The sequence below is a fragment of the Equus przewalskii genome, chromosome 32, assembly GCF_037783145.1.
Source record: "Equus przewalskii isolate Varuska chromosome 32, EquPr2, whole genome shotgun sequence".
Classification (NCBI taxonomy): Eukaryota; Metazoa; Chordata; class Mammalia; order Perissodactyla; family Equidae; genus Equus; species Equus przewalskii.
In genome coordinates, this window is record NC_091862.1 from 24,671,081 (window position 1) to 24,685,347 (window position 14,267).

A 14,267-nucleotide genomic window follows, 5' to 3' on the forward strand; every position below is an offset into this window, starting at 1 on the left:
ATCATAATATTGCTTCAATAACAATTATGAATTGTCTTGAAACAAATGAAAAAGCAGAAAACCTCAGAGAGAAGATAAAAGTCATAAAGAAAAGAACCAAATAGAAATTATAGAACTGAAAACTAAAATAGCAGAAAGAAAGAAAGAAAAAATTGCTGGATAATAGAGTGGAGATTACAGAAGACAGAATCACTGAATTTGAGGACTTATCAGTAGAATTCACTCAAAATGAACAACAGAGAGAAGATAGCCTTAAAAAATGATGAACAAAGTCTTAGAAACCTCTTGAATAATAATAAAAAAATTCAACATATCATCAGAGTCCTAATGTAGAGGATTAAGAATGTGTGGCTAAAAATGTATTAAAAGAAAGAATGGCTGAAAACTTCCAAAACTTGATGGAAGACACACACCTACAGATTCACGATACCGAGCAAACTCTAAATATGATACTCCCAAAGAAACCCAATTACAAAGAAATCACAATTAAACTTCTAAAAATTAAAGACAAAATAAAAATCTTATAAATAACCATAGAGCATATTACATATAAGGGAACACTGATTTGAATGACAATGGATTTCTTATATGCAACAATAGAGACCAGAAGGACACTTCATCTTTCAAGAGCTGAAGGAAAAGTTCTGTCAACTATGAATTCTATATCTAGCAAAAATATTCTTCAGGCATTAAAGGGAAATCAAGACGTTCTCAGACAAAGAAAAACTAACACCTACTTGAAAAAATATATCTAAAGAATTGTCTCCAAATAGAAAAGAAAGGAAAACAGGAGAAACTTGGAACTTCAGATAAAGTGAAGAGCACCATATTTAAAAATAGGAGTTCATATACTAGACTGTCTTATTTCTCATGAGCTTCTTAAATGATACTTGATGATTCACGTAAAAATTATGACACCGTCTGATGTGGTGTTCAATGTATCTAGAGGAAATACTTGAGACAATTATATTTAAAAAGTGTGGAGGAAAAGAAACCTAAATGGAAGTAAAGGTTCAATACTTCTCTCAAAGTGGTAAAACATCAATATTAGAAGGCAGTATTGTTTCATGGATATATATTAATACCCAGACTAACCACTAATAAAACTAGAAAAAGAGATACAGTTTAAAACAGTATAAATAAAGCAAAATAGAATCCCAAGGAAAGGCCAGGAAAGAGAAACAGAAAAATCAGAGGAAACAAATAGAAAACAACATATCAATCATTATCTTAAATGCAAATAGTCTAAATACACTGTTTTGAACTGAATGTTTGTGTCCATCTAGAATGGAAAACCCTACCCCTCCATGTGATGGTATTAGGAGACAGGGCCTTTGGGAGGTAATTAGGATGAGATGAGGTCATATGAGTGGAGTGCTTGTCAATGAGATTAACACCCTTATAAGAGTCATGAGAGACCCTGCTTTCTCTGCTCTACTCTCCACTCTGTGAAAATACAATGACAGTTGACAGTCCCAGGGAAAGGACCTCCATAGAACTTGACCATGCTGGCACCCGAGTCTCAGACTTCCAGCCTCCAGAACTGTGAGAAATAAATTTCCATTGTTTATAAGCCACTTAGTCTATGGGATTTTATTTATATCAGCCCAAACTCACTAAGAAATACACTAATTAAAATGCAGATATTGGTAGAGTGAATTGAAAAATATGACCCAAATACTTGCTATCTATAAGAAACATACTTCAAATCCAATAGCATAGGTAAGTGTAAAGCAAAAGGACAGAACAAGATAGTGCTAACTTTAATGGAAAAAGCAATAGTAGTTATATAAATATCAGATAAAGTAGATATCAGAGGAAATAAAATTATGAGAGAAAAAGGAGATTACTTGATGATAAAAGGATAAACTGACCAAGAAGAAATAATGATCCTAAATGTGTCTGCACCTAACAATAGAATTCATGAAACAAAATACATGAAAAATAAACTGATGAGAGCTAAAGTAGAATAGCCAAATCTGCAATTATAACTAGAGAGTTAAACAGCCTATTCTCAGCATTTGATAGAACAACTAGACAGAAAAGTAGAAAGATATGGAAGAAATCAACAGCACCATCAAACAACAGAATCTAATTGACAATGATAAAACACTCCATGCAACAGCAGTAGAATACACATTCTTTTCAAACGTCCATGGAAAATTTACTGAAGTAGATAGTATTCTGGGTCATAAAACAAACCTCAACAAATGTAAAAGAATTGAGATTATATAGAGTAAGTCTTCTGACCATAATAGAGTCAAACTAGAGATCAATAACAGAAAAACAATAAGAAAATCCTCAAACAGTTAAATACTAAATAACACACTTCTAATTTCATTGCCTCCTTTCTCTCTATCCACACCTATAACCTCAAAGGGAATTCCCTATATCCAGTCAACTGAGGAGGCGTGACATGGGGCCTAATTTAAAGATGATTCCGTACAAAAACGCATGCTCCATTAAGAATCAAAGAGAAAAAGCACAACAGTTCAACACAGGCTTAGCCTTAAAAGACAGTGGCTAAGGGAAACGAACCTAGTGGGCAGAAATTGTGCCATGAACTGGATAGCCCGTTTTGTCTGAGTGTACAGATATTCAGAGTTATTGCTCTATACTTATTCATACATGGTAACTAGTGGTTTGACTGGGTAATCTGAGACCTGGAAGAAAAATGATTGGAAAATAGTGACAAAGGGTTTTGGGCAGACATGACGTGTACAAGCATTTCTAAATAGGCAAAGGCTGGGAAGATATTTGTGTCCTGTGTAAATGATCACAAGAGTGCAATATCTGAAAAGAGAATCTTAATTTTCAGACAGATAAAATTACTTGTTCTGTGAACAGAGGTCAGGCTTTTCCCCAGTTACCTCTGATCTTACCTGAGGGGCTCATGACAGAATGGTATGCAGCCGAGAGGAGGATTGTTTGTGGGCTCGGCAACACGCACTTCATTTATTGGTCATTCTACATCCCCCACATTCCTGAAGCAGCTGTCCTTATAAAACGGTGGGAGAGCCTTTGGAAGACTCAGTTACAGCAACATGTCGATGACATCACGTTGAGGGGCTGAGTTGCATTATCTAGCACATGTGCTCAGTGTTAGACACCAATCTATTTTACTATTTTTTTCATAGAAAAGATTCACAAGTCTGGAAATTAAAGCTGGAATAAGTGTCTTCTTTCACTGTTACTGCCAATGATCCATTAGCAAAATTTTTGCTTTTTGTCTCTTTAAATTTGGGCTTTACTCGTTCACAGGCCTAACTCCCAAAAGAGAAATGCTTGCACCATGGCTTCAGCAAGGATTCCGTTAAAAGTTGAGACTGCATTTAGCCATTTTGTAATTCTCATGCCAGTGAATCAATAGGCAAGGAAGGTGGTTAATCTGCTGGCTAGTGTGATTGATTGTGACTATCAGGTGAAAATTGGATTACTTACACAAGTAGTTTGTCTGTAACACAAGAGATCCTCTGAGTTAACTCTTAGAATTACTATATTCTATGATAAAAGTTAATGACAGCACTTCAGAACAGGCAGGACTGTTAATGGCATAGTTCCTTCGGGAATGAAGTTTTGCATCCTTTGGCTAGGGAAATAATCATGATCAGCTAAAGTGATTTATGAGGAAAAAGAGATAATGGAATAGGCAGAGGATAGGAATTATAAATATCACATATCACCATTTGACCCATTACTGAAATGAATTGTGACTATTTATTAATTTGATATTCCTATATAGGTATATGTATGTATGTGTATGTGCATATATATGTTTATATACATCTTGAAATTTATTTATTTATCTAAACATGGCTGAGGTGTTGTCATTGCGACCTTCTTTTGCATAGAGGGTTATTATGCTTTTGGTTATATGAAGAATAATTGCATCTTTTACACAGGAGTGTGAATTTTCTGCTGTCTTCAGCTGGAAGTTAAATGTGCTTAAAGGAGCTGTGTACGGATAAGCAGTGGACTTGGTGGCTCTGTACTTTGATAACTTGGTAATGCTACTACTGCATTTTCCAGAAGTCCGCTTTCTGAATTGTTGTCAATAGAATGGGACAAAAGATAATTTTCTTATGATTTGGAAGACAAATAAGGGAGCAATTACCCTCTGGAAGTATTCCTGGTTAGGAGAGAGAGAGATCAGCTTGTTCTTGCTTTTTCCAGCTGTGATTAGTTCCCTGTCCGTCCTGCTGTCATAGCTGACATCCAGCAAGCATGGGTCCCCACTAGACAGGGAGGCAGCAGGCTTCAAACTCCTGCCCCAACTCCTCCTGCAGTCCCTCTCGAGCAACTCAGCATGCCCAACCTCTGAGGCTGCTTAGTGGTTTGGATGTTCCAACTCTCCATGTTAGAACCATGTTTCCATTGCTTTTCTCACCATTTCTGGAATAGCTCCTTTGTTCCATACTACTCATTAGGGTGCTATTTTCCTAATTGAACCTTGGCTGCTACCGCCCCTTTGCCTCTTGTGGAGACTGCGTGCCACTTTTGGAGTGACCACAGCCATGTCATTGAGTGCATTAGGGCTGGTCCCTTCACACTTTGTAGACACTAGAAAATCTAGTTTTTCTGTACAGACTTGGAGACTTAGAGCTTATTCAAAAATTTATACTTTTTAATTACTTAGACTGATTTATTTATAGGGTACAAGCTCTCTGTTTTTCTGTAGCTAAAATAGTACATTATATATAAAAATACTTCTTAAGTAGATTATAAATACTGCTTATAAGCTAAACATTTTGTAACTATATATCTAAATATTTATATATATAGCTGAATGTTGTGTTTCTCTAAAGCTTTCTTAAAGGTGAGAGACTTTCTGTATGAAAAATTACTATAATGTTATTTGTACACTGTGTGAAGCAACAAACATCCTTGAAATATTTCCCTCCAAGTGAGGGTGTTAAAACAATATTATTGGTATAGTTTGTCTTTGTTATTTTTAATTTCACTTAGTAAAACTTGCTAGATTATAGGATTCAAGGATTTGTCATGTTATATTTAATTTACTAGTAATTGCTTGAATATAAAAAGGTATTTGTTATAACTAGCAAAGCCAAAAAAATCAATAGGATATTATTTTACATCTCTTAGAATGTTAAAGACTAGGAATCTGAAGAAAGCCACTTGTTAGTGAGGATATAAGGATGTAGTAATTCTTGTGCATTCCTTGTGGGAGTACAGACTTCTCCAGGCATTAAGTGGAGCAATCTGGCATTATTTTATCCAATTAAATATACCCATTTGATATTACACTGCAATTCTACTTTGAGTATATATCTCAAAGAAAGTCTCACAGAGCTCTCTCCAAGGATGAGTAGGATGATACTCACTTTTTGCAGCACTATTTGTGGTGGTGGAGCATTGCAGGTGAGCCAGGTGTTCATTGCTTGGAGAGTAGGTAGGTAAAATGTAATAAATCTGCACCATAGAGCACTGCTCAGCAGCTAGAAGCAATAGGCTATACATACACAAAGACTGATGGCTCTTGAAGGTATGGTGGCGAATGAAATAAGAAAAGCAATAAGGCATATGGCAACAGCATTTACGTGAATTAAAAAAAAAAATGTAAACCAATTCAAAATTTGTTACAGCAATAAAGAAAATCTAGTAGGTACTCATTAAATGTATTAAAATGTTCACCTATGGGGGGTGGGTGTAAACAGAAATAAATGTGAAAAAGAAGGGACCTTGAAGAGGTCGATAATTTTAATCTGCCATTACTAGAGAAGTGCTGTTAAATCAACCCCCTGCAGTTACAGTCCTATAACCAAAGGAAATATTGGAAATATATATTTAACAACTGATACAGCCCAGCTACCAACCAATTAGAAGGTTAGCCACATGGGCACCAAATAATCACAAAGAACACAGGGTACCGAAAATAAGTATGGCCATGGTAGTGTGTACCAGCTAAATACTAGCCAAGTCTATAACCATAAAATAAATTGAAATGCTAAATCAACTATTTCCTCAAAGAGAATATTAGGGCCAGTTTGACGAAGGGGTGTGTTCTACCAACATTTAAGTACAAGAAAATTTTAATCATAAAGAACTTTTCAGAAAATAAGAAAAAAATAATCAATACCTATATAGGAGAGTAAAATTATAGACCAATTTCCTCAGTAGAATAAACGTATATCTTAAAAAATATTAGCAAATACAGTGGTGTATAAAAAAGTAAACACATTAGGACTAAGTTGGTTTTATCCTATTAGTAAGTTTGAATTGACATTTAAAATTAATGTCATTATTTGTTAGTAAATTAAGAGAGAAAATAATATGTACTAAAATAGATTAAAAAGGAGTTCAAAACATTTAATATCTACACTTTAAAAAATATTAAAAACCAGAACTAGAACTTTCTCAACCTTATAATTGATTATATAAAAATAATCAATAGCAAATCCAATATATTTAATTGTGCAACATTAAGAGAATTTTCTTTGTGGCTTTTCTTTGTGGAAACAAACATCTGCCTGAACAAAGACAATGTGGCCTTGCCATGTGGATGAGCCCATGCATATTCAGTGACCTGGATTACAACCGAAGTACTGTTTCTATTTATTGGGGGAAAAGATGGTCTTTTCAATAGAGGGTATCAGGCCAACTGACTGTCCACATAAAACAGTAAACACTGTCCTCTACTTCATACCAGACCAAACATCAATGCCAAACAAATGACCCAAAGCTGTTTTCATAAGTGTAAAAATTCTAGAAGATAAATTACAAAAATACATTAATGACGTTAGAGTAGGCAAAGATTTCTTAAACTAAATAGAAGAAAAAAAGAAGGTAAAATGAACAGAAATGAAGTGGATTGACAAATTAATGCCATTAACATTAATAACTCTGTTAATGAAAGACAGCATTAAGAAAATGAAAAAAACAAGCCATGGAGTGGACAAAGATATTTGCATGATTTATGTCAGAGAAGGACTTCTATGCACAATATTTAAAGAATTCATACAAATAAACAAAAATTCACAGAACTCAAGACAAATATGGTCAAATGAATTGAAACAGGCACTTCACAAAAGGAGGATATCAAAATGTCTAAATAATGTAACAAATTGCTCTGCCTCATTAGTCACTAAAGACATGCAAATTTTAAAAAACAGCCAGATAGGGGCTGGCCCAGGGCCGAGGGGTTGGAGTTCCCCTCCAGCTGCTCCAGTGGCCCCAGTTTGTGGGTTTGGATCCCTCTCCACTCATCAGCCACACTGTGGAGGCATCCCACATACAAAGTGGAGGAGGACTGGCACGGATGTTAGCTCAGGGCCAATCTTCTTCAAGCAAAAAAGAGGAAGATTGGTAACTGATGTTAGCTCGGGGTGAATCTTCCTCATCAAAAAAAAAAACATGAGATAACATCACATAACCACCAGACTGGATAAAATAAAAAGACAGTCAATACTATAAACTGTTGAAGATATGAGGAAATGAGAACTCTCAGACTCAGCTGATGCAAATATGAATTGGTGCAACCACTTTGGAAAAACATTTGATAGTATGTGCTAAGCTGAATATATGCATATCCCATGACTCAGAAATCCCTCTCTGTTTCTTAAGAGAAATATGAACCAATGTATACCAAAAATGTGAAAAACTATCACATAAATAACATTCCAATTTTCCTAGTTGCTACCACATTCACCCCATCTACCAATTATCTATCTATCATCTCTTATTTATTTATTAAATGATCATTTTTCAGAATTATTTGAGTATAAGTTGCAGGCATTATTCTTACTTTTCTTAAACATTTAAGTGTATATTTCTTCATAATAGGACATTCTCATATGTATGGTAGGTAATTTTGAAAATAAGGAAATTAACATTGCTACTTGTGGTAGGCAGAATTCTAAAATGGCCTCTATAATCCCCTGCCCCTGGTGGACATAAGCCTTCTCCCACCTATCGGATCAAACACTAATCTAGGTCTTGCTGTGAAGGGATTTTGAAGATGTAATTAAGGTCTCAAATCAATTGACGTTAAAATAGGGAGATAATCCTGGTGGGACTGACCTAATCATATCAGATGAAGTTAAAGAACAAGTGACATTGGACAAGAAAGAGATTCTTCATCACTGGCTTTGCAGATGGAGGGAGCCACATGGTAAGAAATACAGGCACTTTCTAGGACACTCCAGTCTCCTGGAGAGCAGCTGTTGGCTGACAGCCAGCAAGGAAATGGGACTTTGGTCCTACAGCAGCAAAGAACTGAATTCTCTTAACAAACCCAAGGACTTGGAAGTGGATTCGTTCCCCAGAGCTTCCAAATAGGAATACAGCTGACACACACTTGATTTCAGTCTTGCAAGATCCTGAGCAGAGAAACCAGCCCCGCTGTGCAGACTCCTGCCCTACAGAACTGTTAACTGACAAATGGTTGCTGTTTTAAGCCGCTAAATTTGCTGTAATTTGTTACACAAAAAGAAGAAATTAAGACAATACCAATACTGTCCACAACCGCTACCAAAATAAAGAAAAAAGTCTGCTCCAGGATCACACGTTGCAATTTGTTGTTAAACCTCTTTAACTGTGTTAGCGTGCATCAGAAATACATGGAGGTCTTAATAAACTACTACCCAACGACCCGCCACCAGAGAGTCTAAGGCAGGAAGTCTGGTGAGTAGCCTGGGAATACGAATTTTCAACAAATCCTCAGCTGATGCTGAGGCCACCTGTCTGGGAACCACAGTTGGAAAACGACCGTTCTTTGGTCTGTGTTAATTGACAATGCTTCATCAGTCTCTTTTTCTTTCGTGACCTTGCCAGTTTTGAAGTCTGCAAACCACTCATTTAGTAAAGTATCTCTTAATTTGGGTTTGGCTGATGTTTCCTCACAATTAGATTCAATTTTTTTTTTGTAGCAATAACATAGCAGTGAGGTTGAGTCCATCTCAGTCTTGTTGTTTCACTGCCTTTATGTCAGTTTTTCTCATTCCTGAGGATGTTAACTTGGATCACATTTTTTTATGGTGGATTCTGCCAGTTTTCTTGTCTATAAAATTGCTATTTTATACTTTACCAATTATTTTTGTGAGAGATAGCCTGAGATTCTAAAAAATATACTGTTTCTCATCAAATTTTGTTCCCACAAATTTCAGCATGCACTGATGAGCCTTACCAAAATCATTTATTATTGTAATAGATACCAAATGGTGATTTTCTATTCTGTCATTTCTTCTACATTTTTGGATGGCATTCTACTGTATGGAAAATCTCTTCCTTCTTATTGATTGATTGACTGAACGATATAAATATAGATTCATAAATCTCTATTATTTTATCTTATAGCATTTATGCTATACTATAAAAATTGTATTAAATTACTACTATTATTATTTTTAATTGAATTGAATTTTTTAAATTGAGATATAATTAACATATCATATTATATTAGTTTCAGGTGTACAATATAAATTTTTTTTCTTGTGATGAGTACTTTTAAGATTTACTCTCTCTGGGGCCTGCCCAGTGGCATAGTGGTTAAGTTCGCATGCTCTGCTTTGTGGCCCTGGGTTCACCAGTTTCAGATCCTATGCGCCGCTTATCAAGCCAAGATGTGGCAGGCATCCCGCGTATAAAATAGAGGCAGATGGGTACAGATGTTAACTCAGGGCCAGTCTTCCTCAATGAAAACATTTACTCTCATCAACTTTCAAATATACAATACAGTATCATTAACTATAGTCACCATGTTGTACGCTACATCCCCAGGGCTTATTTATCTTACAAGTGTAAATTTGTATCTTTTGACCAGCTTCACACATTAATTATTTTTGACATTCACATTATCCCAAATTTGGCCAGTTCAAATCTCCTTTAAGAACTCCTGTGTCTTTTTCATATATTTCAATCATTATTTGAGCATTAACTTACTTTCTAGCACAAGATGTTCCAGTCTTATCTTGTGCTTTTCCTACCCCAGCTCTTGAATCAGCATTTTTTTTCTAAGAAGCCACAGTTCCTTTTGGTGGAGAATAGTATTTGCAAACCAGTATCTTGGTCCTGTGTGTGTTCATCTCCACCTAAGTATTATAAGTTCTAGTCTCTTTCAGCATACTGAGCTAGAAAATCCACTTGTGTCTATTTCTGTAACTACCTATCAAACTACCTCCAATTTCAATGTAATACCATGTCTTCTCCTTTCCATATAATTTCAGTTCTGAAACGGTTCAGCACTTGGCTCTCAGATTTTGCTTATTGCCTAGTTCCTAGCACACAGAAAGCAGTTTCCAGGGAAAACTAATACCATGGTGAAAAATGAGCACACTAGCTACACTTTAATACTAATAGTTCTTTCAGTCGTTGGTCTTATCTATAGTCAAAATAAGGATACAAAAGATAGTTGGATTAGTTCTGTTTTCATTCATTTGAAATATATTTGTTTATCCCTGTACATATTCTTTGTTAGTAACTTTCCTCTTTAGATGTTTTTTTTTTGGTTGGTAAAACATTAACATGGTTCCAGAAATCAAAGCCACACTAAAAAAATTTACTCAGTAGTTGATCTTCTCATCCTTTCAAACTCCTTCCCACCCAACTAGTCTCCTTGGTTTCCAATCTATGCTACCTATGTTTCTCTTTGCAAAATAGGCAATTACGTATATATCTTTATATCTTCCCTACATTTTTACACAAAAGTTAGAAAACTAGAGGAGTTTTGCATTTTGCTTTTTCTGAAACTACTCCACATCAGTTCATAAAGATCTTCCTTAACTGTTTTTGTATCTGCATAGTACACCATTGAGGAGATGAAGCATAGTTTCTGCAAGGAATCCTCTATGTATAAGCATTTATGGTTTTTATTTTTCAATATTTTGCAATCGCAAACAATGTCCCACTCAATAAAGTTGTTCATATGTGGTTTTGTGTAAGCTAGATTCCTAGAAGCAGGTTGCCAGGTAAAAAGATGAAAATGTGATTTTCTTATATTCTGCCCAATTCCCCTCCATATGATTACACCAATTTGCATTCTCACCAGCAATGTTTGTGAGTTTTTGTGTTTGTGTGTTTTTCCACAGCCTTACGAACAAAATGTTTTGTGAAAGTCGTAATTTTGCCAAACTGATAGAAGAGAAATGGTATCTCAGTGCAGTTTTGTTTTACATTTCTTATGACTGAAGCTGAACATCTTTTTTTATTTAAGAAAAAATTTCATCTTTATTAATCACTTTTCATGTAATTAGCAGTTTTCAATCATGTATTTTAAACATTTTCCTCACTTTTTAAGAGTTCTTCATAAATTATACATCCTTTTGTCTGTGGTTTATGTTTCAATTATTTTCTCCAATTTACTTGTCTTTTGGTTATCTCTGTGGTATTCTGTATTCCGTGCAATCTTGATTGCACATGTAAACTTATCCATCTTTTCGCTTCTTGTGTCTGGATTCTAAGTCACAACGAGGCTCTTCTTTTTCATTATCCTGTTTATAGAGGAATTCATTCTGTCTTCTTCTAGAACTTGTATGGTTGCATTCAAGTCTCTGATCCATTTGGGGCTTCTTCTTGTGTACTATGTGATGGATGAATTAAATTTTATCTTTTTTTTAAATGGCCTTCCAAGTTTCCCAGCACTATTTATTTAAAAAGTCTATTTTCACTCCAGTGATCATGATTTCTTTTTGAATTTTCTGATGGACTTCTATTCTCTTCCACTGATGGGAATGCCAGTACCAATTTATTTTGATTATAGAAGCTTTATACAATACTTTATTATCTGGCAGGGTTAATGTTCCTAGCTTTTCATCTTCAAAGTTCTCCTAGGTACTCTTGAGAATTTATTTTTCCAAGCTTATTTTATTTTTCTATCTCCATAATGACTTGTTGGTATTTTTGTGATTATATTGAATGTATAAATCTACTTAGGGACAACAGATATCTTTATGATGTTGAGTCATCCCACCCAGAAACAAGAGAAGTCTTTTAATTTGTTCCAGTCTATTTTGTATCTTTCAGGAGTGTTTATAGCCATTCTCATGAGATTTTGTGCATTTCTTGTTAAATTTATTTCTAAATATTTTAGTCCCTCTACACTACTGCATATGGTGATTCTGCTGCATTGCATTCTTTACCTCACTTTTATGTATATGCAGGCTATTGATTTTTAAATGTTTCTTTTATATCCTTCCACCTTCCTGAAATATTTCATGTTTAGAATTATGTTAATCCGTTCATCCTCTGGACTTTCCAGGTGTACTAGCACATCATCTGTGCAGCGGATGCTGTGGCATGCCGCTCCCAGTCCCCCTCAGGATCCATCGCTTCAGCTGCTGGGAGTGCTGGCAGATGATAGCTGCAGCTGAGTCCTGCTCCATATAGAGAAACCTTGTCCAAAGTCACATGCTTTCTTCAGTGATAACCCGTATCCAAAGTCTGCTGCCTGTTGGTGTTTGAAGCCATGGCGCCCTTGCCTGAAGATAGGGCATAGCTGAAGCTCCACCCCAGCTCCGGTGCTCCCTGCAGAAATATAATCAGCTGAGGACTGTTGCTGCACAGCTCCGCACTTCCCCCTACCCACTCCTACTTATGTGCTCACTGGCAGGTGTTGATCTCAAAGAAACTCCCCCTGAAACATCTTCAAAGAAATCTCCTCATCTATGTTTAATTCTTGGAGAACACTATCTAGGGCAACCCTCAAAGAGAGGTATTTTTAGATGTTCTTTTCGTATTCTTATGGCTCTAATTAACTTATCTTGCCTCAGTGGCTAAAATCTATAGGACAATGTCAAAAGGTAGAGGAGGTATTGGGCATCCCTGCTTTTTTTCTGAATTTTTGGATATGCCTCTGAAATTCTCTATAAGTGAGATGATGGCTTTGTGACTAGAATATACATTCAGAAAAAGAAAGTTTCCATTAATTCTGATTTTATTGAGTGTTTTTTAAATCAACAGATGTTGACTTTTGCTGAAGGTTTTTCAGTATGTATGTATATGTTTTTGCCCTTAGATCTACTAACGTGGTCTATGATGTTACTAGACATCCTAACATTCAGTCAGCCTGCATTTGGGGAATAAATCCACTTTGAAAATGGCATATCTTTTAAAAATTTTCGTTGAATTATTTTTGCTTATATTTTAGTATAGATTCTCATAAATGATATTGATCTGTGATTTTGTTTTTTGTGCTATCCTTAACAGGTTTCAGTATCACTTTTTCCACTTAATTTAATTTTAAATTCCTAATGTTTTCTCTCTTTTAGCTATGCTGAAGGTGTAGAATGTGTGTTGTTCCTTTTGTTCTTTTGGGTGATCTCTAGTTTTTGGATACCATGTGGAGAGATTTGTTTTTAGGCTATTAGCTCAACTATCCGAAAGTCCTAAAGTTTTATTTCATGATCTGTGATGGTAATATTGAGAGTTCACTTGGTTAAAACTCATGGAGATATGCACTAATTGTATATGTACTGTATTTACAGTATGTGTGTTACAGTTAAATTCAAGTACTTTCCCATAAAAGGAGAAGAAAAAGTAACGGGTTGTATTGTGGGAGTTAGTCAAGAGTCTAAGCAGTTAAGTGATGTTGTAACGGTGAAGTGAGTTGATCGTGCAGAATGCCGTGATGGTGACACGAGAGTTACAGAGAAGTAGATGAATTCATGTCACATCTTGGATATAGAGTTGACAGAATTTCTTAATAGATTGGTCGTAGATAACAAGATAAATGACAAAAAAATAATGATTGCTCCTAACATTTTTATTCTATGGACTGTGTTGATTGAAACTATTGGTGGTGGAGTAGTTAGTCTGAGCACTAGAGATGTGGGCAAGGATGCTGATAGTGGGCAATAAATCAGAAAACAAATTGAATGGTAGGCAAATATTGGAATTCAGTTAATATCAAACATTTATTGAGTATCTATCATGTTTTAAAGAGAACAAAGTGCTAGCACGTGAGATAATTTTTTAGAAGATATTAAGTTCTATACCAACTAAGCATTCAAGAACAGCTGGGCATTATGCATTTCAGAGTCTCCGTTAAGAAGTTCAGGGGCTGGCCCGGTGGCACAGTGGTTAAGGGCACACATTTTGCTTTGGTGGCCCAGGGTTCGCTGGTTTGGATCCTGGGTGCAGACATGGCACCACTTGGCAAGCCATGCTGTGGTAGGCATCCCACATACAAAGTAGAGGAAGATGGGCACGGATGTTAGCTCAGGGCCAGTCTTCCTCAGCAAAAGGAGGAAGATTGACAGCAGAGGTTAGCTCAGAGATAATCTTCCTCAAAAAAACCAAAAACAGTTGTTCACCTT